This window comes from Eubalaena glacialis, chromosome 2 (genome assembly GCF_028564815.1).
Source record: "Eubalaena glacialis isolate mEubGla1 chromosome 2, mEubGla1.1.hap2.+ XY, whole genome shotgun sequence".
Classification (NCBI taxonomy): domain Eukaryota; kingdom Metazoa; phylum Chordata; class Mammalia; order Artiodactyla; family Balaenidae; genus Eubalaena; species Eubalaena glacialis.
In genome coordinates, this window is record NC_083717.1 from 130,688,617 (window position 1) to 130,713,253 (window position 24,637).

The following is a 24,637-nucleotide window of genomic DNA, read 5'->3' on the forward strand; positions in this document are numbered from 1 at the left end:
AGAGACTGGAGGACAGTTGTCAAATGGGTAGCAAACCCAAAGGTCCTCTATACCAGTGCTCCTCCAAGTGCTGGTCCCTAAAAATGTCTGATGTCAATCCAGGAGGGTACTGTATAAGGAGCAGGCACCAGAAGCTAAATCAACACATTGTTTACTTCACTGAGAAAATCTTGCTATTAAAAAATCGTCAGCTGAACTAAAGAGTGTGCTAGTGACACAGCTGGGTTATATCCTGGTGCAGCGTCTCTCACCTCCTCATGGACCAGTAGTGAACAATTTGTGGACCACCCTTGAATAGCAGTCTCTTCTCTTCAGGCCTTGCCTGACTTTATGGGACTCGTACCAGAGCAATCAAGAACATAGACTTTGGGCTTCCCTGGTGGCACAGTGGTTAAGAATCCACCTGCCAATGCAGGGGACACAGGTTTGAGCCCTGGCCCAGGAAGATCCCACATGCCATGGAGCAACTAAGCCTGTGCGCCACAACTACTGAGCCTGTGCTCTAGAGCCCGTGAGCCACAACTACTGAGCCTGCAAGCCACAACTACTGAAGCCCATGCGCCTAGAGCCTGTGCTCTGCAACATGAGAAGCCACCGCAATGAGAAGCCCACGCACCGCAGCAAAGAGTAGCCCCGCTCGCCGCAACTAGAGAAAGCCCGCGCACAGCAACAAAGACCTAACACAGCCAAAAATAAATAAAATAAAATAAAATTAATGAATTTTAAAAAAAAAAGCTTTTAAAAAAAGAACATAGACTTTGAAGCTACCTGGGTTTCAGTTCTCACTATCCTGAGTAGGTGAATGACCTTGGGCTAATGAATACTCCAAGCCTCACTTTCCTCATCTAAGTTGGAGGTAACAATACTACCATATTTGTCAGGACTCCTTCAATTGCAGGCAGCAGAAAATCAAGTCATTAAATTAAACCAGATGAAATTGTTAACATCCAATCTGCAAAAATGGCAATTTTATTGTGGTTCAAACTAACAGCTTAAGCTAAAAACGATTTTATTGGCTTATGAAGCTGGCAACTATAACGGTGGAATAGGTGGCACACACATCTGAATCTAAGGCTCAAATGAATAAAGAGAAGCTCTCTCTTTTTCAGCAACCAGAATTGCATCATGTGGCATAGAATGATGCTAATTGGCCCTACTTGGGTTATGCTCCCAACCCTCCAGCCCAATCACTGTCAAAAAAGACACAAAGTTTCTTGATGGGCCAGGCTTAGGTCATGTGCTTGGGAATAAGCAGGGCACTATGATTAATAGATTGACAGGTCTGTCAGATAAATCCTTTCTGTTTTGTTTGGTCATATCCCTAGGGCCTAGCACATAATAGGTGCCCCCAAAATTAGGTAAATAAATGATTGGGGAGGGCGTATTGTGCAACCTCTTCAGTCAAAAGAGGGGGCAGACGAAAGCAATAGAATCGCATGATAAATGCCTACACCATATGGTTGTTGTGAAGATCAGACAAGAATATGATGCATATGGGACAGGGCCTAGCACATGGGGGCACTTTTATTGGCCACATAGATCAGGTCAGCGTGGGAGCCCACCTCTTCCGTGCAGTGACTTGTACATAGCAGGCACCCAGGTTTTTTGATTGACTGGATGAGCTAATAAGTGAACTCATGAATAGACAATGAGCAATCTGGATCCTGTATCTTCCTTTGGAAAAGTTCTTTATCCTATGACAATTTTGATTTTGCCTGGTTTTCCTATGAACAACCAGACACGAATCACACAATCAATAGGGCAAGAGCAAACGGGCAATAAATTACAATTGGAGACATTTTAGGTAAAGACCTACATTAGGAAAACTTTCTAGGGTCCACAAGACAAGGCTTCTTCAGTGAAACTTAAAGAAAACAGGCTGGCTTCTATTATGATTCTTTCTGGTAGAAGAAAAGGGACAGATGACTTCTAAGAGTTCTTGCCCAGTGACTGGCAGCACTGGTATGTCACATTCCAATCCAAGTGAGGACGAAGGAAGGGGACAGAAGCAGAAGACACAATATCAGTGTTTGACTTGGAAGTGTCCACAGAGCTCATCTAGTGCAATTCCCTCTTTTTACTGAAGGGGGAACTGAGGCCTGGAGAATGAAGCGGCCTAAGGGGCAGAGCTGAGTCCAGCTCTTCTTCGTCCACGTGCAGTATTTGTCCTCCACATCACACCACAGGCAGTGGTGGCTTCCTATGCACCCATCGTGCCCCTGTCACCCATGTAAGGTGGACATGGAAGCAGGTGGGTGATGGTAACGCCTCAGTGAGAAACTGGTAGAGACCCTCGTGTGGTCAAGGGTCAAAGGGTGGGGATTAGCATGCCCTGAAGGATAATCTGACTCCCACTCTTGGTCACAAACCCCACATATTACTAACCTACCCCTTCCCACCTGCCACCTGAAGAGAATCCAAAACATGTCCAATATATATTTTAAAACATTACATGTGTCAAGCAATTTGACCAAATGACAAATCAGGTCATTTTATTTATTAGGTTATTTCATTTTCTAAATTAACTCAGGACATGTGAACCTAACAAAGGATATTTGAGCCTTTTCTGAATAGGAAAAACATACACTTAGGTGCTGAAGTATTGACCTTGTAGGCAGATTGTTTGCAATCAGGACAAACCAGGCTATGTGCGCACTAGAGGTTATGGGCATCATATTTGTGGCAGACTATTAATTCCCCACCCAATATAGATTCTCCCCTTCCTCACTGGCAGAGCTCCTATATTGCTGGGAGTGACAGGATTCCCAGCCTAAATTTGTTTTATGACTTACTTGAGATGTAAGTAGAAGTCATTGAGGCTTTCCAGAAAGCCCCCTTTACAGGGACTGACTCAGCTGACAGGACCCTTCTGTCTTTCCCCTTTCTACATCTTCCAGATGCTAGATGGCTGGAGCTCCAGAAGCCATACTATAAACATGAGATGAGGATCCATCCTAGGGATTGTGAGATGGCGAGCTGCCAGGAGCTTGGGTCCCCCAAAACCTCATGCACCACCACATCAGCCCTACACTGCCTGCTTCTTGTTAGATGAGAGGAAAAGAAGGCCCTATCTTATTTAAACCAATTTTCAGATCAGCTGAGTACAGTTCCTGACTGATTCAAACTCATGGCATGATCTTGGCAAAGTAAGTTCTTTAGCCCCTTTGTGCCTCAGTTTCTTTCCCCTTAAAACTGAGTAAGAGCACCAACCAGCATTTAAGAACACATAATACAGTGTTTTAAAATTCTAGAAAAATTTTGGACATAGTCAAAGGAGTAAGGGGGTGAATACATGGCTATCTGAACTTAACCACTAGTCAATCAGAACAGTTCCTTTTCTATTTAATTTTTATATGGAGTTTCCAAGTAAGATTTCATTTGGAAGAGAAGAAAAATAATTTACAGGCTAAGATAAGTTGAAAATCACTGGCATAGAAAAATGTTTAGTCCATCATATGTGAAAAGGACAGTTGGGGCATACCACTGCTCCTGAGATGATAGTTTTCCAACATTGCTGATGGATCTAGTGATGCCCATTGGATCCTTCTTGGAATCAATAGCCCACACTTGTAGACCAGCCTAGGGAAACAGTCTGGAGCCAACAAGCAGTGACAGTGCCCTGATCCCTGCAGGAATAAAACCAGTCACTCTGCTGCCTTCATGCTGTACCCTAGCCCCCTGAAGAATAACTAACGAGCCTGAGAGTCACGCAGCAGCTGCTCTCTGGGGTGTTAAAAAGAGACTGAAGGGAGCTGAGGAGTCATGTCCATTAGGAAGGTGTCTTGTCACTAAGTGGCTCCTGTCACTGCCCATAGCCCTGGCTTCTCTGATCCATCAGACTCAGTGTACTTACTCACCCAAGGGTTCAGTAGTCTTCCACATGGGAAAAAGATACCATCTGAGATGAAAGAAAGAAAAAGAAAGAAAGAAAGAGAGAGAGAGAGAGAGAGAGAGAGGGAGGGAGGGAGGGAGGGAGGGAGGGGGAGAGAGAGAAAGAAAGAAAGAAAGAAAGAAAGAAAGAAAGAAAGAAAGAAAGAAAGAAAGAAAGAAAGAAAGAAAGAAAGAAAGAAAGAAAGAAAGAAAGAAAGAAGAGAAGAAAGAAAGGAAGGAAGGAAGGAAGGAAGGAAGGAAGAGAGAGAAAGAAAGAAAGGAAAGAAAGAAAGAAAAAGAAAGAAAGAAAGAAAGGAGGGAAGGAGGGAAGGAAGGAACGAAGGGAGAGAAAGAAAAAGAAAGAAAGAAAGAAAGAAAGAAAGAGAAAGAAAGAGAGAGAAAGAAAGAAGGAAGGAAGGAAGGAAGGAAGGGAGGGAGGGAGGGAGGGAGGGAGGGAGGGAGGAAGAAAGAAAGAAAGAGGGGAAGGGAAGGGAACCAAGGGAGAGAGGGAGGAAGGAAGGGAGAGAGAATGAGAGGGATCGGAAGGAGAAAGAAAAGTCCCGAGCCGTTCACACAACTTTGACTCCTAATCATGCTGTCTCTCAGCAGAACATCTCACCTGAGCCCTGGAGAAAGAGCCAAACCACAAAGTTCTTGAGACCCTGGAAATAAGCCTTCGTCTGACTGAACCCCACACCCATCCACAGAAGGAGCTTCAGAACCCAAGAAAATGATACCAGCAGGGCCCTCTGATTATAAAAGTCTCCCCTGTACACTCTGCAACCTCAAATCAGAAATAGCTGAGGGCTGGCTCTCACACAGTCAGAGTCCCAGGAGCAATCCCAGACCCTGACTCCAAATTCTCTTTCCCAACCGACTCGATTTCAACTTTGACTTGCCAATCAAGCTGCAGCTTATTCCGCTCAAGTCCCCAGCTCTGTTTCTCTGAACGTGACTGCGCCTGTCTTCCTCTCACTTTGTGGGGTCACATCACATCCCTGAGCCGCAGATCCCTCATGAGCCCTTGTCTTTAACCCTTGTTCACTCTGCACCCGATCTCCAACCCACACGTGCCCACTTCAACCACACCCAGCTGCCAATATCCAGACTCTTCTGGGGATAGTCGGGCTCTGTCTGCCTTCCTTTCTCATATTCTCAAACATCACATGAACACAACTCATTCAAATAGATCATTAAAATAGAATATATTTGATTTGCACTGCATCTTACTGCTTTCTTTTTCCACTCTACTCTCCCACCCCAGTTAGACTTCTGCAAATACATCCTTCTGAGTGGGTTTTTGAATGGTGATGGGAGAAATAAAACAGGAAAGATGACATTAAAAATTAAGAGAGAGAATTAAGAGAGAGTAATTGTGAAGAGACGATGGAAGGTCTCTGGCTTCTATCAGATTCAGTGAGGCAGAGAGGAGGGCTAGATACTGCCCCTTGGTCCTCAGCTTCTATTTCCACCTTTTTCTATGCTCCCCCCTGGATCACAGGGGCTGGAAAGGCATAAAACCCTATTTTCCCAATTCCCTTTCTGCTAGGGTTCTAGAGGAGATTTAGCTTCTGCTGATAAAATGCACTCATGTGCAGAAAAGAAGTAGGGTCATTCTCTCTGGGCAGTGGTGACTGGTGAGCATGCTCCCACAAACACAAGCTTTTGCAGTGGCCATCCTCCATGGTACACTGTCTGATGACCAACCTAATGGGTATTGGGCAGCATTTTCCTGACCTCTGGGTGATAGTAGAGAGTAGATAGATGAGAGAAGGAAGGCACTGCGTTCAGTGAGGTGGACTGAGTTGCACGCCCTTGGCTGGAAGAGCTCCAGCTTCTTACCCCCACATTTTCTCCCCCCAAAAATAGGGTCACATGATTGAGACACTATTCCTTATAAATGAATTTTAAAATGAGATTGTATTAGAATGACTGCTGTTCACAAATCAATCAATGTAACCCATCATACTAATAAACTCAAAAGGAAAAGTCACCTGTTTGTATCAACTGATACAGAAAAAGCATTTGATCAAAATTCAATGCCCATTCATGATAAAAACTCCCAGAAAAGTAAGATAGCAGTAAGCTTTCTCAATTTGATAAAGAACATTTACAAAAAACTTACAGCTAACATTATATTTAATTGTAAAGGACTGAATGCTTTCCTCCTAAGATCAGGTCCAAGGTAAGGTTGTCTGCAAAGATGTCTGCTCCCTCCACTACTATTCAGAAATGATCTAGCCAACTCAATAAGGCAAGAAAAAGAAATAAAAGGCACACAGATAGAAAGGGAAGAACTAAAACTGCCCGTATTTGCAGATGCCATTATGGTCTGCATAGAAATCCCAAGGAATCTTAAAAAAAAATTCCTTGAACTAATAAGTGCATTCAGCAAGTTCACTGATAACAAGATCAACATAAAAAATCAATTGTAACAAAGGAAAAATTAATTGTATTTCTATATCCTAACAGTGAATACATGGGAACAAATTAAAAACACAAAACCATTTATTATCACTCAGAAAATACAGCAATGGAGTGACTGCTGTTCACAGGTCTCTCGGCTACTAGAGAGCTCTCCACCCTGACTCTAGTAAAGAGGTCAGGAAACCTTGAGTAAGGTTGGAGGTATTAATTTCGGGCAGTTAATTACATTTTTTCAGCATCCATCTCCCTGAAGTTTTCACTGGGCAAATCCTTCAGGAGGACATCCCCATTAGCTATTCATTTTTCTTCCTCACTGACTGGAGAATGAAGTGACTGTTGGCTGTGTCACACAACTCGTTGAAATTCACCCCTGGGTGAAGTGATCCTCAAATAATTACCAAATGTAGTTCAGGTAACTGAATTAGTGAATTACCTTGGTTCCTTTGAGATGAAAGACTCTTTAGGAATGTGAAATACTTTGGCTCTTTGTTATTTATAACCTGAACAATGAAAGAACCCAAAGTAGTATTCAATATGCTCCAGGAATGGGATGACTAAAATTAAAGAATGCAATTGGTTTTCATTTTCCATATTTTTCATTTTCTCTCCTTTTCATTTCAATAGTCAGGGACTGAATATGACAAGACATCAAATCCCCTCTGATGTTAATAAGGCATCAACTATGGAGCTCTGGGAAAAGAAAAATTCAGCCAAAGTGTGACAAGTTCGTGGTTCTCCTCCTTTCTGTGATTTATTACCATTTCCTCTCACCCACCCTATTACACTACTCTACAGGTGAAAACCTCCTCCCTTGCTTTGTTTTCTTCTGCCTTAGTCTAATTTGCCAAATTTAAGAGTCTCAACTACTCTTCCACCCTTCAGACAAACAACTGCTCCCATCAGTGGTCTCCCATCAGAGAAATGCAGGATGCCCTCGGCTTAGTGCTCTGCCCTGGGTACGAAGAAGACAGAAGCCTAGAGGCGAATCCCAGGCAGACAGCTTGACCTGGGGTTGGAGGAGTGGGAAGTGGTGGAGATGGGGCTGAGGTTGGCAAATCAAGGCCCAGTCTACCTGAGGTTGGTAGAGGGCTGAAGATGGTGGCGGAGATGCTAGGCTCTACTCATGCTGGATATGGGTGTACTGCATTTATTGAATCCAATTTACAGTAACTCATTTTTAGTTTTCATTTTTTAAAGCATTAAGGGTTTTCTATTTCTCTCTCTTTTCAAATATCTTTTTAAGTGTAATTTATTTATTTTGGAACGGGAATAGGTAATACATTCACATAGTTCACAATTCAAAAAGCATTCAGTAATATACAGTGAAGACTCCCTCCCACCTACATGCTCCAGCCACCCAGTTCTCCCTTCAGAGGCACCAGCATCATCAACTTCCTACTTTTCCTTGCAGAAATATATAAGCAAATTTGTATAAGGCATCCCCTCACCATCTTTTATTTACACACATGATGACTCACTACTCTGTTCTATACTGTGCTTTTCTCACATAATATATCTTAGAGATCATTCCACACCAGTATACAAAGACCTCCTCAATCTTTTTTAATGATAAATAGTAATCCATTATGTTAACGTATCTTCATTTGTCTAACCACTCTCCCATTAATGATCATTTCCATTATTTCCAATTTTTTTTATACTACAAACAGTGCTGTAATGATTAACCTGTCAATAAGTGATTTCCACATATAGGAGTATGTCTGTAATTTAATAGAATTGCTACTAATAGAATTATTATAAATAATTCCTGTAAATAGAATTGCTAAATCAAAGATTATGTATTTGTAATTTTGATAGATACAGCCAAATTGCAAATACATGTCACCTGATGCAACATCCTTTGCCCATTTTTCTATTGCATTATTGGTTTTTTTCTTATTGATTGTGTAGCAATGACTTAAAATATGTTTCCTAATTTGTCCGTTGACTTTTGACTCAGCTATGATTGCTTTTGCATGGATACATTTTTAAAAACACGGTTGAGTTTTTCAATCTTTTATTTTATGACTGCTATAATTTGTGTCATATATTTAAAGGTTTTCTGCAGTCATAAATTACAACAAGAAAATCTTTTATGGTTTTTTCCTATTTTTATGGTTTCATATTTTTCTATTTAAAATCTGTAAACCATCTGGAATTTATTTGGTAAGATTTGAGGTACGGCTCCAACTTTAATTATGTATTTATTGTTACAGCTAACTACCCTGTTGTCCAAACATCATTGATAAAAATCCAGTGTTCCCAGTGATTTGAAATGAGACCTGTATCATATGCTAAATCCCTATATGTTTTTGGGTCTACTTCTTGATTTTCTATTCTGTTTTATCTCTCTATTCATGTGCCAGTGGCACCCTAGTTTGATTTTTTAAAACGTAACTAAAAGGAATTGTACTTCAATTTTTTAAACTTTATGTATCTCCTTAAAGTAACTCTTCCTTTGGGTTAGTGATCCATGGAAACAAGGTTTCCTGTCTGTGTCTTACAATATTGTTTACTTTCCCTCAGATAGCTCAGGACTAGATTTTTCTTAATCTTCCAGGAAATGAAATTTAGCCTCTACCATCTGAGTGGCATAGTCAAATGAATGGCATAACCTTGGGCTTATGAGATGACCATAGGAATAGCATATTTTACGTTTCCAAATCCTGGTGCATAACAGGGTCACAAGGAACAGGCTCTTTTATTCCTGTGGTCATCGCTTTAAAATAAAGTTGTATACTTAATGAATATTTACTATACAGCAAGTTGCTTCGGTGAGGATGCTTTTGGCTTCAAGTCATAGAAACAGATTCAAACAGCCTTTCACAATAAGGAAATGCATGAACTGCGGTAACTAGTTCTCAAGGAGTAGGGGGTTGGACAGGCAGTGTCAGTAGCCTGGCCATGTCATTACAGATCCAGCCTCTTACCATTTTGTGTTCCTCCATCCTCAGTCGTTGGGTCCATTCTCAGGCTGATGGCAAGATGGCTTTGACATTTCCAGGTATCCTCTCCAGACATGAAAACACCCTGAGAAAGAGACAGCAGCTCGTTTTGTTCTCTTTCTTAGGAGCAAGGGAACATTTCCCTGAAGTCTCCCATGTATGATTGGCCAGAATTGGGTGACATTCCCATTCCCAAATCAACCACTGAAAACAGGAATGTGATTAGCTTAAGGCCAATCAGACCCACCCCTGGGCTGGGCAAGGGTGAGTTCCCTCCAAGGCACATGGCTGCTTGAAGAGGGTGAACATCTGCACAAAACCTGGATTCTCATAGTAATGGAAGTGGGTAATGGATGCTGATAATGAGTCTGCCCCATCCCCCTCTCTCTTTCTCTCTCCTGACTGGTTTCCTTTGCAAGACATCCAACAATGTCCCCTTTCACACACACTTAAGTGTTTGGTCATGTATTAACTGCAAACTGAAAAATTCAATAAACACTCATTGAACTCATACTATACGCCCAAAATGTGTGAGGAGCTGAGGACTAGAAGAAGGAAAGACAGGGATCCTGATCTCAATGATTTAATGGGAGAGGCAGAAAATTAAGGAATTCCTTAATTCCTTAGTACAGTGATAGGTGCTATGTATTGATACATAACTTAAGGGTGCTATGGGAGTTCTAAAGAATGAGTAACTTCACAGGGAACTTCATGGTAAAACAAATGGAATATTCCAGCTGAGCTTTGAAAGATAAGTAGGTAATCAAGGAAGAAGAACATTCAGGCAAGGAAAATAGCTAGTACCAAGGACCAAGAAGGCATTGGCCTGGCATGCTCAGGTTACTATATGTGTTCTTTATGTCAAGCTATTAAGTGAACATGGCAGTGAGGCACTGTTTTACCCAAAGAATGAAGGTGCCTTGGGGGAGTTTTGAGGCCTGGTTAGCAACTTTGGTTTTTACTGTTTAAGAGACATCATCAGTGGATACCATCCCTAAGAAGTTCTGAGAGAGGTTAAAGCTAATTGCAGCATTCAAACACAAACAGCAGATTATTAATCAACTTTCTGAGGTGACAGACCACCTCTCAGAGACCCCTAAATCTTTCTTTCACTTCACAATCAAGCTTCTTGCAAACGATATCCATACTAGCAATCTTCTCACCTCCATTCATTCCTTAACCTCAACCCACTGAGGTTAGCAATATGATGGTTGTTCCTGCTAAGGTCACCAGAGGCCTCAATAAATTGTAAGACACAAAATAGAATAAAACCAACAACAACAACAATAAACCCTCTTACATCCTACCTTCCAATCACATGAACTATTTATAATTCACAAATTACATTGGTTAATACATTTAGAGACCCCGGGCACTGAAAGTATGAATTCTTTCTCCCACTGCAGTATAAAATTAAAATTAAAAGCAATCCTAAATCATAATTTTTTCCATAAGGGCTTCATTTTTTCAATAAATCATATTCTTTCAAAAAAAATCTTTCTGGGCTTCCCTGGTGGCGCAGTGGTTGAGAATCTGCCTGCCAATGCAGGGGACGCGGGTTCGAGCCCTGGTCTGGGAAGATCCCACATGCCGCGGAGCAACTCGGCCCGTGAGCCACAACTACTGAGCCTGCGCGTCTGGAGCCTGTGCTCCGCAACAAGAGAGGCTGCGATAGTGAGAGGCCCGCGCACCGCGATGAAGAGTGGCCCCTGCTTGCCGCAACTGGAGAAAGCCCTCGCACAGAAACGAAGACCCAACACAGCCATACATACATACATACATACATACATAAAAATAATGTAAGCAGACAAGAATAGCATTTTAAAAATAAAATAAAAATAAAATAAAAAATAAAAAAAAAAATCTTTCTCTGGACCCCTGCTTTGTTGCTTATTTAAGCACATGCCTACCAGTTGAGTAATCCAGCAATAAAGATATTCATACCTTGTTTGTAGTAGGTTAAATGACGTCCCCCCCAAAAGATATATTCACCCAGAACCTCAGAATGTGACCTTATTTGGAATAAGGGCCTTTGCAGATGTAATTAAGGTGAAGATCTCTAGACAGATAATCCTGGATTAGGGTGGGCCTTAAATCCAATGATTTCGATTTAAGAGAGAGAAACAGAGAATCACAGAGACATGCAGGGAGAACACCACATGAAGATGAAGACAGAGATCGGAGCAATGCATCTACAAGCCAAGGAATGCCAAGAATTACTGAAACCCCCAAAGCTAGGAGAGAAACATGGAACAGATTCTCCCTCAGAGCCTCCAGAAGGAACCAACCATGCTGACACCTTGATCTGAGACTTCTGGCCTCCAAAACTGTGAGAGAATAAATTTATGTTGCTTTAAGTCACTCAGTTGTAGTAATTTGTTTCGGCAGTCCTAGGCAACTAATACATTACTCCATAACAATTTGAATTAAAATCAGGTAACTTTTGATTATAAGAAACTCAGGAAGAGAGGAATTTATTTTAAAGAACTGCAATCTCACAGGACACAGAGATGAGAAATTAAGCCTCTTGCTTTTAAAGCTGGGAACCAGAGCGGGGAAGGAAAGTGACTGTCCATCGCTCAAAGTCATCTAATAAACTCTCTCATATTGCTCCCTCTGTGAGTCATCCCATGCTGTCCCCTGGCTGTCTTCCTTTGCTTCATCACTCTCTGGGTGCGTGTGGCTCTTCGAGGTGACTTCAGCCCCAGTCTCTGTAAATTTCATGTTTGTTCCCCACATCTAACTGACTTTGTCCCTCAGCAGCCCAATTACAAATTGTCATGTGAGAAACTGGGTTGGCTCAACTTAGAGTTACCTAAGGGCTAGCCCCCCGACGAGCCATCCGGTGCCCATCTCTGGCCCAGTTATAGCACATGAGAGGTGGAGCCCCATGGCATGAGTGCTGTGCCTTCCAGCCTTTGGGCCAGAACTCCCACTGCAGAGGTCACAGTGGTGTAGGCAAAACTTGGCCCCTCTGGTGCAATCTGGTCATTTTTCTCCCTCCCTCGCTAGACTATGAACCCCTAAAGGGCAAGAATATAGGTCGCAGTGCCTGGGACATGGTAGATATTCAAGATCAGTCGGTTAAATACAAAGGAATTAGTTGAGCTTTGTAGAACTGCAAGAAAAAGGTAAATGTTTATACCGCTTTCTCTGTTTCTTCTTGACAAAGTGGTCATTTTAAAGCTGACTTCCTTTCCTTACCTCATTCTCAGAAATAGCAAAGAGACTATCTCTGGATATTTGATGAAATGGCACTCACAAAGCCACACAACCTCACTGCGGTCCCTATCAGTGGATCTAAGGTAAACAGTTCTCTTACCTCTTTCTCTCTCTCCATTGGTGTCCAAACTCCCTAATCTTTTGGCTGGTGCTATGATCCTTCTTGACAGAGAGCTCAGGGAAAGAGGTTGTTTGAGCCATTCTTTGCCTCTTTTTCCTTTCCTTTTCTTCCCTTTTAAAAAAAATGGATTTTTCCCCACAGAGATCTTTTTTCCCAAATTTTTTTAAATTTAAGTATAATGATTTACAATGTTGTATTCATTTGAAGTGTACAGCAAAGTGAGTCAGCTATATATATATATATATATATATATATATAGAGAGAGAGAGAGAGAGAGAGAGAGAGAGAGGGAGAGAGAAGATCTTATTTTGACAACACAATCTGGTGTAACATTCTTTCAGGAGACTGCCTAGTTTCTAGAAACTTTTCCTTTGCTTTAGCTACAGCTAGTTTGTTGAGACCCTTTCCTAATAGCCTCTCCCTTGGGTCTAAACTTCCCCAAGTACACAGTGCTGGGCCAGGGCCTGGTGGAGATCAGAAATAAAAAAGGACCAGAAGAAGACACAACCTCAGTCACTGCAGATCTCACAAAGTGTGGGGCACCCAGCTGGGCCAATCCAGAGAGGGCGCAGGAATCCTCAGGGCGTCATCTGCATGAGATTTGCAAACCAAAAGGATCATCCTCCTGGAACCCATACTTCTCAGTCAGGTGGGGAAAAGCTGATCATTATTGTGCTAATCAGATGGACAGGTTTAGCTGAGGCAGGGAAGGAGTGAGAGGGGATAATTCTTGAAACCATTCTCTTTCTTCCAAGTCCAGCAGCCCTCCTGGCTCAACTGAAGGCCCCCCAAATTGTCATTAAAGCTGCCCCAAAGGAGAAATATTGGAAAGGGAGCATGTGTAGGGACCTTTTAAAACCCTGCAAGGCACTGACATCATGATTCCTTCTGTGATGAATCAGAAGTACAGAAAACTAAGTAAAATAATTTGTTCCCAAACTGGAGCCGTTTCTAAATTTAAATGTCAATCATCTCTTCTCTTCCATGTATGTACCAGCAAGAGGCAGCCATGGGTGCTGTCAAAAGACTGTGCAGAGATTGGTTCAACATGGCAGAGTAGAAGGACATGTGCTCACTCCCTCTTGCGAGAGCACCAGAATCATAACTAACCATAACCACTGGGTGGGTGACTCACAAACTGGAAAACAATTATACCACAAAAGTCCACCCACTGGAATGAAGGTTCTGAGCCCCACGTCAGGTTTCCCAACCTGTGGGTCTGCCAACAGGAGGAGGAATTCCCAGAGAATCAGACTTTGAAGGCTAGCAGGATTTTGACTGCAGGACTTCAACAGGTCTAGGGGAAACAGAGACTCCACTCTTGGAGGGCACACACAAAGTAGTGTGTGCATCAGGACCCAGGGGGAAGGAGCAGTGACCCCATAGGAGACTGAACCAGACCTACCTGCTAGTGTTGGAGGGTCTCCTGCAGAGGTGGGGGGTGGCTGTGGCTCACTCGTGGGACAAGTACACTGGCAGCAGAAGTTCTGGGAAGTACTCCTTGGTGTGAGCCCTCCCAGAGTCCATTAGCCCTACCAAAGGGCCTGTAGGCTCCAGTGCTGGATTGCCTCAGGCCAAACAACCAAAAGGGATGAACTCAGCCCCATCCATCAGCAGACAAGCGGATTAAAGTTTTACTGAGCTCTGCCCATCAGAGCAACACCCAGCTCTACCCACCACCAGTCCCTCCCATCAGAAAGCTTGCACAACCCTCGAAGACAGCCTCTTGCCTCACCCACCAGAGGGCACATAGCAGAAGCAAGAAGAACTACCATCCTGTAGCCTGTGGAACGAAAACCACATTCGCAGAAAGATAGACAATATGAAAAGGCAGAGGACTATGTACCAGATAAGGAACAAGATAAAACCCCAGAAAAAAAACTGAACGAAGTGGAGATATGCAACCTACCAGAAAAGGAATTCAGAATAATGATAGTGAAGATGATCCAGGACCTCGGAAAAAGAATGGAGGCAAAGATCGAGAAGATGCAAGAAATGTTTAACAAAGACCTAGAAGAATTACAGAACAAACAGAGATGAACAATACAATAACTGAAATGAAAACTACACTAGAAGGAATCAATAGCAGAATAACTGAGGCAGAAGAACGGATAAGTGACCTGGAAGGCAGAATGGTGGAATTCACTGTTGCGGAACAGAATAAAGAAAAAAGAATGAAAAGAAATGAAGACAGCCTAAGAGACCTCAGGGAAAACATTAAATGCACCAACATTCACATTATAGGGGTCCCAGAAGGAGAAGAGAGAGAGAAAGGACCCAAGAAAATATTTGAAGAGATTACAGTCAAAAACTTCCCTAACATGGGAAAGGAAATAGCCACCCAAGTCCAGGAAGCACAGAGTCCCAGGCAGGATAAACCCATGGAGAAACAGGCTGAGACACATAGTAATCAAAATGACAAGAATTAAAGACAAAGAAAAATTATTAAAAGCAACAAGGGAAAAACAACAAATAACATACAAGGGAACTCCCATAAGGTTAACAGCTGACTTCTCAGCAGAAACTCTACAGGCCAGAAGGGAGTGGCATGACATATTTAAAGTGATGAAAGGGAAGAACCTACAATCAAGATTACTCTACCCATCAAGGATCTCATTCAGATTCGATGGAGAAATCAAAAGCTTTACAGACAAGCAAAAGCTAAGAGAATTCAGCACCACCAAGCCAGCTCTACAACAAATGCTAAAGGAACTTCTCTAAGTGGGAAACACAAGAGAAGAAAAGGACCTACAAAAACAAACCCAAAACAATTAAGAAAATCATAATAGGAACATACATATCAATAATTACCTTAATTGTGAATGGATTAAATGCTCCAACCAAAAGACACAGGGTCACTGAATGGATACAAAAACAAGACCTGTATATATGCTGTCTACAAGAGACCCACCTCAGACCTAGGGACACATACAGACTGAAAGTGAGGGGATGGAAAAAAATATTCCATGCAAATGGAAATCAAAAGAAAGCTGGAGTAGCAATACTCATATCAGATAAACTAGAGTTTAAAATAAAGAATGTTACAAGAGACAAGGAATGACAATGCATAATGATCAAGGGATCAATCCAAGAAGAAGATATAACAATTTTAAATATATGTGCACCCAACACAGGAGCACTTCAATACATAAGGCAAATGCTAACAGCTATAAAAGAGGAAATCGACAGTAACACAATAATAGTGGGGGACTTTAACACCTCACTTACACCAATGGACAGCTCATCCAGACAGAAAATTAATAAGGAAACACAAGCTTTAAATGACACAAAAGACCAGATAGATTTAATTGATACTTACAGGACATTCCACCCAAAAACAGCAGATTACACTGTCTTCTCAAGTGCACACGGAACATTCTCCAGGACAGATCACATCTTGGGTCACAAATCAAGCCTCAGTAAATTTAAGAAAACTGAAATCATATCAAGCATCTTTTCTGACCACAACACTATGAGATTAGAAATCAATTACAGGGAAAAAAACGTAAAAAACACAAACACAATGAGGCTAAACAATACGTTACTAAATAACCAAGAGATCACTGAAGAAATCAAAGAGGAAATCAACAAATACCTAGAGACAAATGACAAAATGAAAACACAACGATCCAAAACCTATGGGATGCAGCAGAAGCAGTTTTAAGAGGGAAGTTTATAGCAATACAATCCTACCTCAAGAAATAAGAAAAATAAACAATCTAACCTCACACCTAAAGGAACTAGAGAAAGAAGAACAAACAAAACCCAAAGTTAGCAGAAGGAAAGCGATCATAAAGATCAGAGCAGAAATAAATGAAATAGAAACAAAGAAAACAATAGCAAAGATCAATAAAACTAAAAGCTGGTTCTTTGAGAAGATAAACAAAATTGATAAGCCATTAGCCAGACTCAACAAGAAAAAAAGGCAGAGGACTCAAACCAATAAAATTAGAAATGAAGGAGAAGTTACAACGGACACCGCAGAAATATAAACCATCCTAAGAGACTACTGCAAGCAATTCTATGCCAATAAAATGGACAACATGGAAGAAATGGACAAATTCTTAGAAAGGTATAACCTTCCAAGACTGAACCGGGAAGAAATAGAAAATATGAACAGACCAATCACAAGTAATGAAATTGAAACTGTGATTAAAAATCTTCCAACAAACAAAAGTCCAGGACCAGACGGCTTCACAGGTGAATTCTATCAAACATTTAAAGAAGAGCTAACACCCATCCTTCTCAAACTCTTCCAAAAAATTGCAGAGGAAGGAACAGTCCCATACTCATTCTACAAGGCCACCATCACCCAGATACCATAACCAGAAAAAGATACTACAAAAAAAGAAAATTACAGACCAATATCACTGAAGAATATAGATGCAAAAATCCTCAACAAAATACTAGCAAACAAAAATCAAGAACACATTAAAAGGTTCACACACCATGATCAAGTGGGATTTATCCCAGGGATGCAAGGAGTCTTCAATATACGCAAATCAATCAATGTGATACACCATATTAACAAATTGAAGAATAAAAACCATATGACCATCTCAATAGATGCAGAAAAAGCTTTTTTTTTTTCACACCCAAATTTATTTTTATTTTGCATACATAGGAAACATGACCTTACCAAAAGAACAAAAAAGAGAAATGAGCCAAGTGTTACAAGAGGAAAAGCATGCACCAATCTGCTCCCAGGTCACTCCTAGCCACACACTCTACGGAACTCTATGGAACTTCACACACCAGGAGCTGGACTGGTTCCAAGCAGTGGGCACTGTCCACTGACAGCACGGGGGGAAACAGAGTGGGAAGAAAATGTCACTGCGAGTGGAATTTCCACACACAGTGTCAGTGCCCACAGTAGTGGATTCTCACCCAGGTTCAAGGGAAAACAAAATTTATCTCACACAAACGTGAATATAAAATTGTTGAGTGCTACCTAAATCATTCAGTCTCAAGATCATTTGCTATCAAAAAGATAAACAAAATTTTGTCATGGACATTTGGGTGCCTGCTCAGCTGCACCCAGCCCAACTCCAGGGGCAGCTCTCGGGCGCTTCCTCATCAGAACAGTAAAGGGAGAAGCTGGACCTGAAAATGCAAAACGAATGACCTGGAGGAAGAGGAACTTTTGGACCCATGTAGTTGTCCTGGGTTGTAAACAGCAAATATTGTGCTTTGTTATCTCATTCGAATCAAGGACTTGAGTGCGGGAGGTACTGAAGTTGGGGACAGGAGTTCAGAGGTCACACTCGGTGGTCAAAGACACCGGCGGCAGCATCCGCGTTCACAGTCTGTTTCCATGGTGTTCACCTGGCTCCAAGAGCATCCCATGGAATTCCCGGGGAGGCTCCCAGACTTTCCATCCTTAGAAAAGGTAAGTCACTGTGGCCGCATCCTGATTCCTCACTCCTACTCCATAGACGTGTCCCAGTAGAGCAGGGACAGGGTGACTAGGGCTAGGGAATGAAAACCCTCAGTACCCACTCCAGTGAGATGCCCTGATGCTCAAGTTCAATGAGTGACAACTTCTCAAGAGGCTCTGTTTAGTTCCTTTCAAAAATAAGCACCCTACCCCCACCCCCCACCACTACACATACAGGGACCTACATGTCTTGGCTACGTGGCTTTGCCCTTCCTATACATGACCTGTCAGGTCTCAATCTGGGTTTAAATACACGATCGCGGGCATTACTCACTATGCAGAGGAGCAGGACTCCGGCCCCCTAACAACCCCAGGACTACCTGTGATCCCAGGGCCAGAGAGGTTTCTGAGCCAGGGTTTGCATTTCCAACCAGATCTTCTTTATTCTAATTTTGATTAACTCCTCAGTGAAATCTATTCAGTCCTTTTTGAAGAGATCTCTCTGCAGTCCTGGGGTTTTGCGTTCCCGTCTTTTTCTTAGCAAGCTCCTCCTCTTCAGAGCCCGGCGTACACCTGCCGAGATCAATCAGCCAGGGCCCAGGCCTGCCCAACCCAGGCTTAAGCCACTGACTGCGCCCTGCTGGGACACCTCTCTCCAGGGGCTGATGTGGCTTCCCAGCCGGATGTACCTCTCTGCTTTGCAAGTGTCCATCACAACCCACCGTCAGAGCTACCTCAGGGGAGGGCGCAGAGGTGCCTGGCCGTGATCACAGGCCAGAGAGCTGCTGAGGTCCAGGAAGGACTCGGAGTCTGACCTCAGGACAGGACTCCACACCACCTTCCACAGGACACACTAAAAAGGGCTCGAACATTTTTTTCCCCAAGTCAGACCAAGAGCTCATCAAATGCAATGTCCGGTTTGAGGCAGGGGGCAATTTCCCATGAATTTAAATAACCTTCCTTAGTGATTTTCAGATAACTATAGACATCAATTTGGCCTCATTCCGGATCCCCATCTCCTTGAGGTGCAAGCCGTACCCAGAGCTCTCCCAGCCCTGGCTGTGCAGAGGGCAGCTCTGGTCTTCAGGAAGGGGATGGAGAAGAGAGGGCTCAGAGGCTGCGCCGCCAACGCCTGTTTCTCTGACAGCTTTTTGAAGAGGAAGACTGTCGGGCATGGGGCTCACACAGCCGGCCCTGTGGGGCCTCGTTTCAGACGGGCCGCCTGCCATGTGCGGGGCCTTCCAGGCGGCCCGGGCCCCTCCTCGCGTTCACGCGTACTCACCTGCACGTGCCCTGCCTCACCTTCCGCCGGGGTCTCTCCCCTGAGGGTCTGGGCACACTACCCTAGGGGGTCAACCCTCGGGACTCTCCACTCGGCCAGAGCACAGATTACATTGGAAACAGAAGCAACAGAGGAGACACGGGGTGAATTCAAATACTGGTCCTCCAAGGAAAACTTGAAAGGAAGCTGTGCTTGCTTTGAAGATATCAAAAAGGAATTTGCCCTTAGTGGCTCATAAGACCATTCCTGGAAGTGAACAGTGATGGGGACAGGGAGGGCGAGTGACAGCCTCTCCCGGCCTCCCCGGTCAGTTGCACAGGCAGGTGCCAGGCAGCTCCCAGCTACTTGGCCTTCACCACCTGTTCATATGGGGGCAGTGGCGTGCTGCAGTAGGAAGGGGGCGGTGGGTAGGTTGTGCTTCCCTGGGGTGAGTTGGGTTGGACCTAGAAAGCCATGGCCACAGGGTTCCCAGCAGGATTCATCCCTGGTCCTCCAGGGTCGGTGTAAAACGGCAGCCCCAGCTGCTGGGCTCCTGGAGTGGGGTTCAGGGGCTGCCTGGTGTAAGACACGTTGAATGCCGGCTCCTCGATCAGCGGCGGGGGGTACATGCACCTCCGGATGAGGAAGCCGGCACCACAGCAGAAGAGCATGCCCATCATCAGGAGGAACCAAAAGTACCACAGCCTCTGTATGGAGAGGGCCTGCACACAGCACCTGGAGCCACAGCAGTCCTCGCAAGGGCGGCATCTGTTTGCTACACATACTGTGGGCAGAATTACAGTGGTTTCCTTCTGCGGAGGCCCTGTAACCGGATGACCAAAGACATATAATATGTTGGATAGAGTCCTTCAAAATAGCAGCAATGCTTTTGGGCCTCTGTGCAGTCCACGGGCAGCCCAAGCAGCAGCGCAGCCACACTCCCGGCCAGGCAGCCCATGGCTGCGCATCCTCCTGGTCGCAGGCGCGGGTGAGCAGCACGACCCCCGTGAGGCGGCCAGCCAGCTGGCAGGCGGGATCCCAGCCGGGGTCGCAGGGGCTTGGGCAGGCGGGCGGGGAGCCGGGCTGAGTCACGCAGCCCTCACCGTGTTCGCCACCGGCTCGTGTGTCAGAAAAAGCTTTTGACAAAATTCAACACCCATTTATGATAAAAACTCTAGAAAGTGGGCATAGAGGGAACCTACCTCAAAATAATAAAGGCCATATATGACAAACCAACAGCAAACATCATTCTCAATGGTGAAAAACTGAAACCATTTCCTCTAAGATCAGGAACAAGACAAGGATGTCTACTCTTGACACTATTATTCAACATAGTTTTGGAAGTCCTAGCCACGGCAATCAGAGAAGAAAAAGAAATAAAAGGAGTCCAAATTGGAAAAGAAGAAGTAAAGCTGTCACTGTTTGCAGATGACATGATACTATAAATAGAGAATCCTAAAGATGCCACCAGAAAACTACTAGAGCTAATTGATGAATTTGGTAAAGTTGCAGGATACAAAATTAATGCACAGAAACCTCTTGCATTCCTATACACTAACAATGAAAGATCAGAAAGAGAAATTAAGGAAACAATCCCATTCACCACTGCAACAAAAAATAAAATACCCAGGAATAAACCTACCTAAGGAGGTAAAAGACCTATACTCAGAAAACTATAAGACACTGATGAAAGAAATCAAAGATGACCCAAACAGATGGAGAGATATACCATGTTCTTGGATTGGAAGAATCAGTATTGTGAAAATGACTATACTACCCAAAGCAATCTACAGATTCAATGCAATCCCTATCAAATTACCAGTGGCATGTTTTACAGAACTAGAGCAAAAAATCTTAAAATTTGTATGGAGACACAAAAGACCCCAAAGAGACAAAGCAATCTTGAGGGGAAAAAATGGAGCTGGAGGAATCAGGCTCCCTGACTTCAGACGATACTACAAAGCTTCAGTAATCAAGATAATATGGTACTGGCACAAAAACAGAAATATAGATCAATGGAACAGGATAGAAAGCCCAGAGATAAACCCACGCACCTATGGTCAACTAATCTATGACAAAGAAGGCAAGGATATACAATGGAGAAAAGACAGTCTCTTAAATAAGTGGTGCTGGGAAAAATGGACAGCTACATGTAAAAGAATGAAATTAGAACACTCCCTAACACCATACCAAAAATAAACTCAAAATGGATTAAAGACCTAAATGTAAAACCGGACACTATAAAACTCTTAGAGGAAAATATAGGAAGAACACTCTTTGACATAAATCACAGCAAGATCTTTTTTGACCCACCTCCTAGAGTAACGGAAATAAAAACAAAAATAAACAAATGGGACTCAATGAAACTTAAAAGCTTTTGCACAGCAAAGGAAACTATAAACAAGACGAAAAGACAACCCTCAGAATGGAAGAAAATATTGGCAAACGAATCAACGGACAAAGGATTAATCTCCAAAATATATAAACAGCTCATGCAGCTCAATAGCAAAAACACAAACAACCCAATCAAAAAATGGCTGGAAGACCTAAATAGACTTTTCTCCAGAGAAGACATATAGATGGCCAAGAAGCACATGAAAAGATGCTCAACATCACTAATTATTAGAGAAATGCAAATCAAAACTACAATGAGGTATTACCTCACACCGGTTAGAATGGGCATCATCAGAAAATCTATAAACAAAGGGAACCCTCTTGCACTGTTGGTGGGAATGTAAATTGATACAGCCACTATGGAGAACAGTATGAAGATTCCTTAATAAACTAAAAATAGAATTACCATATGACCCAGCAATCCCACTACTGGGCATATACCCAGAGAAAACCATAATTCAAAATGACACATGCATCCCAATGTTCACTGCAGCACTATTTACAATAGCCAGGTCATGGAAGCAACCTAAATGCCCATCAACAGACAAATGGATAAAGAAGGTGTGGTACATATATACAATGGAATATTACTCAGCCATAAAAAGGAACAAAATTGGGTCATTTGTAGAGCCGTGGATGGATCTAGAGACTGTCATATAGAGTGAAGTTAAGTCAGAAAGAGAAAAACAAATATCATATATTAATGCATATATGTGGAATCTAGAAAAATGGTACAGATGAACCAGTGTGCAAGGCAGAAATAAGAGAGACAGATGTAGAGAACAAACGTATGGACACCAAGGGGGGAAAGCGGGGGGCAGGGGGGTAGAGGTGGTGGGATGAATTGTGAGATTGGAATTGACATATATACACTAATATGTATAAAACAGATAACTAATAAGAACCTGCCCTATAAAAAATAAATTAAATTTTTTAAAAAAAGGCTGTGTAGATGGTAGACCCCACACACACAAGGCATTATGGCACTCATACTCATGATCACATATTCACACACACACACACACAAAATGCCTGCAGCTGTCCAGAGAGATGAATGGCCCAATTGCCCCGCAACCAGTACCCAATTCCATGGCGACTGGATTTCCAGAAAGCCAAAGCTGAGGGACGCTGGGGTCCCCGGCGTGGGAATAACTGCCAAGGTCCCCATCAGGTACCCAATAACTGTGAATGAGTGGACCTTATGAACAAATGGGGCCACTGGGCAGTTTGACCAGCATTAAGACAAAGACAAAGCACCTCATCTGGAGTCTTGTACATCCACAGAAATGGTCTAGCCAGAGGCAGCCAACATTGAACATGGGATCTCTTCTCCCTGGAAAATTACCCTTCCACCACACCCACCCCTTTCCCAATTCTCCCCTCACCCTGGTGAAAGCTCACAGGCAGTGTCCCACCCACCCTAGCTCACTTCCCATTCACTCACTCATTCAGCAAACATTAACAGGCACCCACTGTGTGTCAGTCAATGTGCCAGGCCCTGGAGAGACAGGGAGGCCAGACACAGCCTGCTTCTCAGCCCTGCTGGGGACAGGGAGGGAGCTGTCCCTCTGTTCCTCTCATTCCGGGCATGCTCCACACCAGGCCAGCTCTTCAGAGAACCATGGCTTCTCCATTTCTTCTTCCTGAGGTCTCACCCTCGTGCAGGAGCAGCAGCTCAGAAAATCTCTGTCTTTTCACTTGCATTATAGGATTTTTTTTTTAAATAGCAGCAGCAGCCTTACCCTCCAAGAAGCCTGTTAGGCTTTGGCTAATATTTACATGTATTTGCATTTCCTTTGTACACACGGCTGGGGAAAGAAAGGGTGGGGAAGTGAGTTTTGCCAGGGAATGAAAATGCACCCTGGGCCAATCCTCAAAGTGCTCTTGCAATTGCCAACTTAAAATCAAGATGCAACTTGTTTAGCTAAAATTCAGGTAATTTCTGTCACTCCTACTCTGGCTCTTCTTCCCCTGCAAACTTGCAGCTCCTTAGGTGGCCTGTGCATCGGTCCCATTCATGTGTGAGGGAGCTGTAGTTGGTCTTGGGCTTATATGCACTGGAAATTTTCTTTTTCTATTTTGCAGGTTTGGGTCATTTTCAGAGAGCTCTGTGGGCACCCTCTGGTGGCTGACCAAAAATTTTACCTGCAAAAATTATAGTTGAACTGGGAAGGCTTTATTTGGCAGTCAGGCTCTGTGGCTGGATGGTGGACATTGTGAGTTTATTCTCTGTACTTCGTACCACCTCTTTCATCACACGATACATGGCTGGAACCGTGGTTCTGCCCTCTCAGAAGGACTGGAGCTAAGAAAGGGCAGAGCTAAAACACAGGGCCTCCTTGTGGGCGCAGTTTTTCCAGATCAGCCTGGGTGAGGAGGATGAGGGCAGCACTTCCTCGGGCTCTCAGAGGACTCACCCCTGAAGGAGAAGCCACTGCATTCCCGGAGCAGGCCAGGCTTGAACAGCATTCTTCCCAGAGTTCCCGCTCCTCCGCTGGTCCTAGGGGCAGCCGTTCCTGAGAATCGTCCTGGTCTGTGGGGAAGGGCAGGGACGGGAGGGAGCTTGGAGGAAGAGAGGCAGGAAGGAAAACTCTCCACCTGAGGATGATGCCCCAGACCCTCAAATCAGGGGATCTGATGAGCATAGATGTTCTGTCAACACGATAAGTGCCCGCACCTGATTTTCCTTAGCTCATTCTCCAAGGATTTTATTAGTCTCAGGAGAGTCCCCAAAGTCAGCTCAGGTTGCCTTCATTTTGCAAAAAGAGGTCCCAGGAGGTTAAGGACAAATGTGACGTCACCCAGCCTGTCAGCGCAGGCCAAGCCTGGAGTTTTCTCACCTGCCAGGTTATGATGCTTTGATATTTACCTGCAGCCCCTGTGGTCTCAGTCACCTCCGCCCCGCACTCTATCAGAGCAAACCACTCTCAACCAGCAAACCGTGACGAGACCTCTGAAGAGCAAGATCTTAAAGAAGGGTACACTTTGAGGCACAGGGAAGTGCCGTGTCACAAGTGGGT

The 24,637-nt window shown here is 43.6% G+C and overlaps 1 pseudogene; it reads right to left on the bottom strand.

Moving 5' to 3' along the window:
* Positions 1–19,585: 19,585 nt before the first annotated feature.
* On the bottom strand, positions 19,586–20,181 carry LOC133085402 (WW domain binding protein VOPP1-like; annotated as a pseudogene).
* Between the last annotated feature and the right edge of the window lie 4,456 nt (positions 20,182–24,637).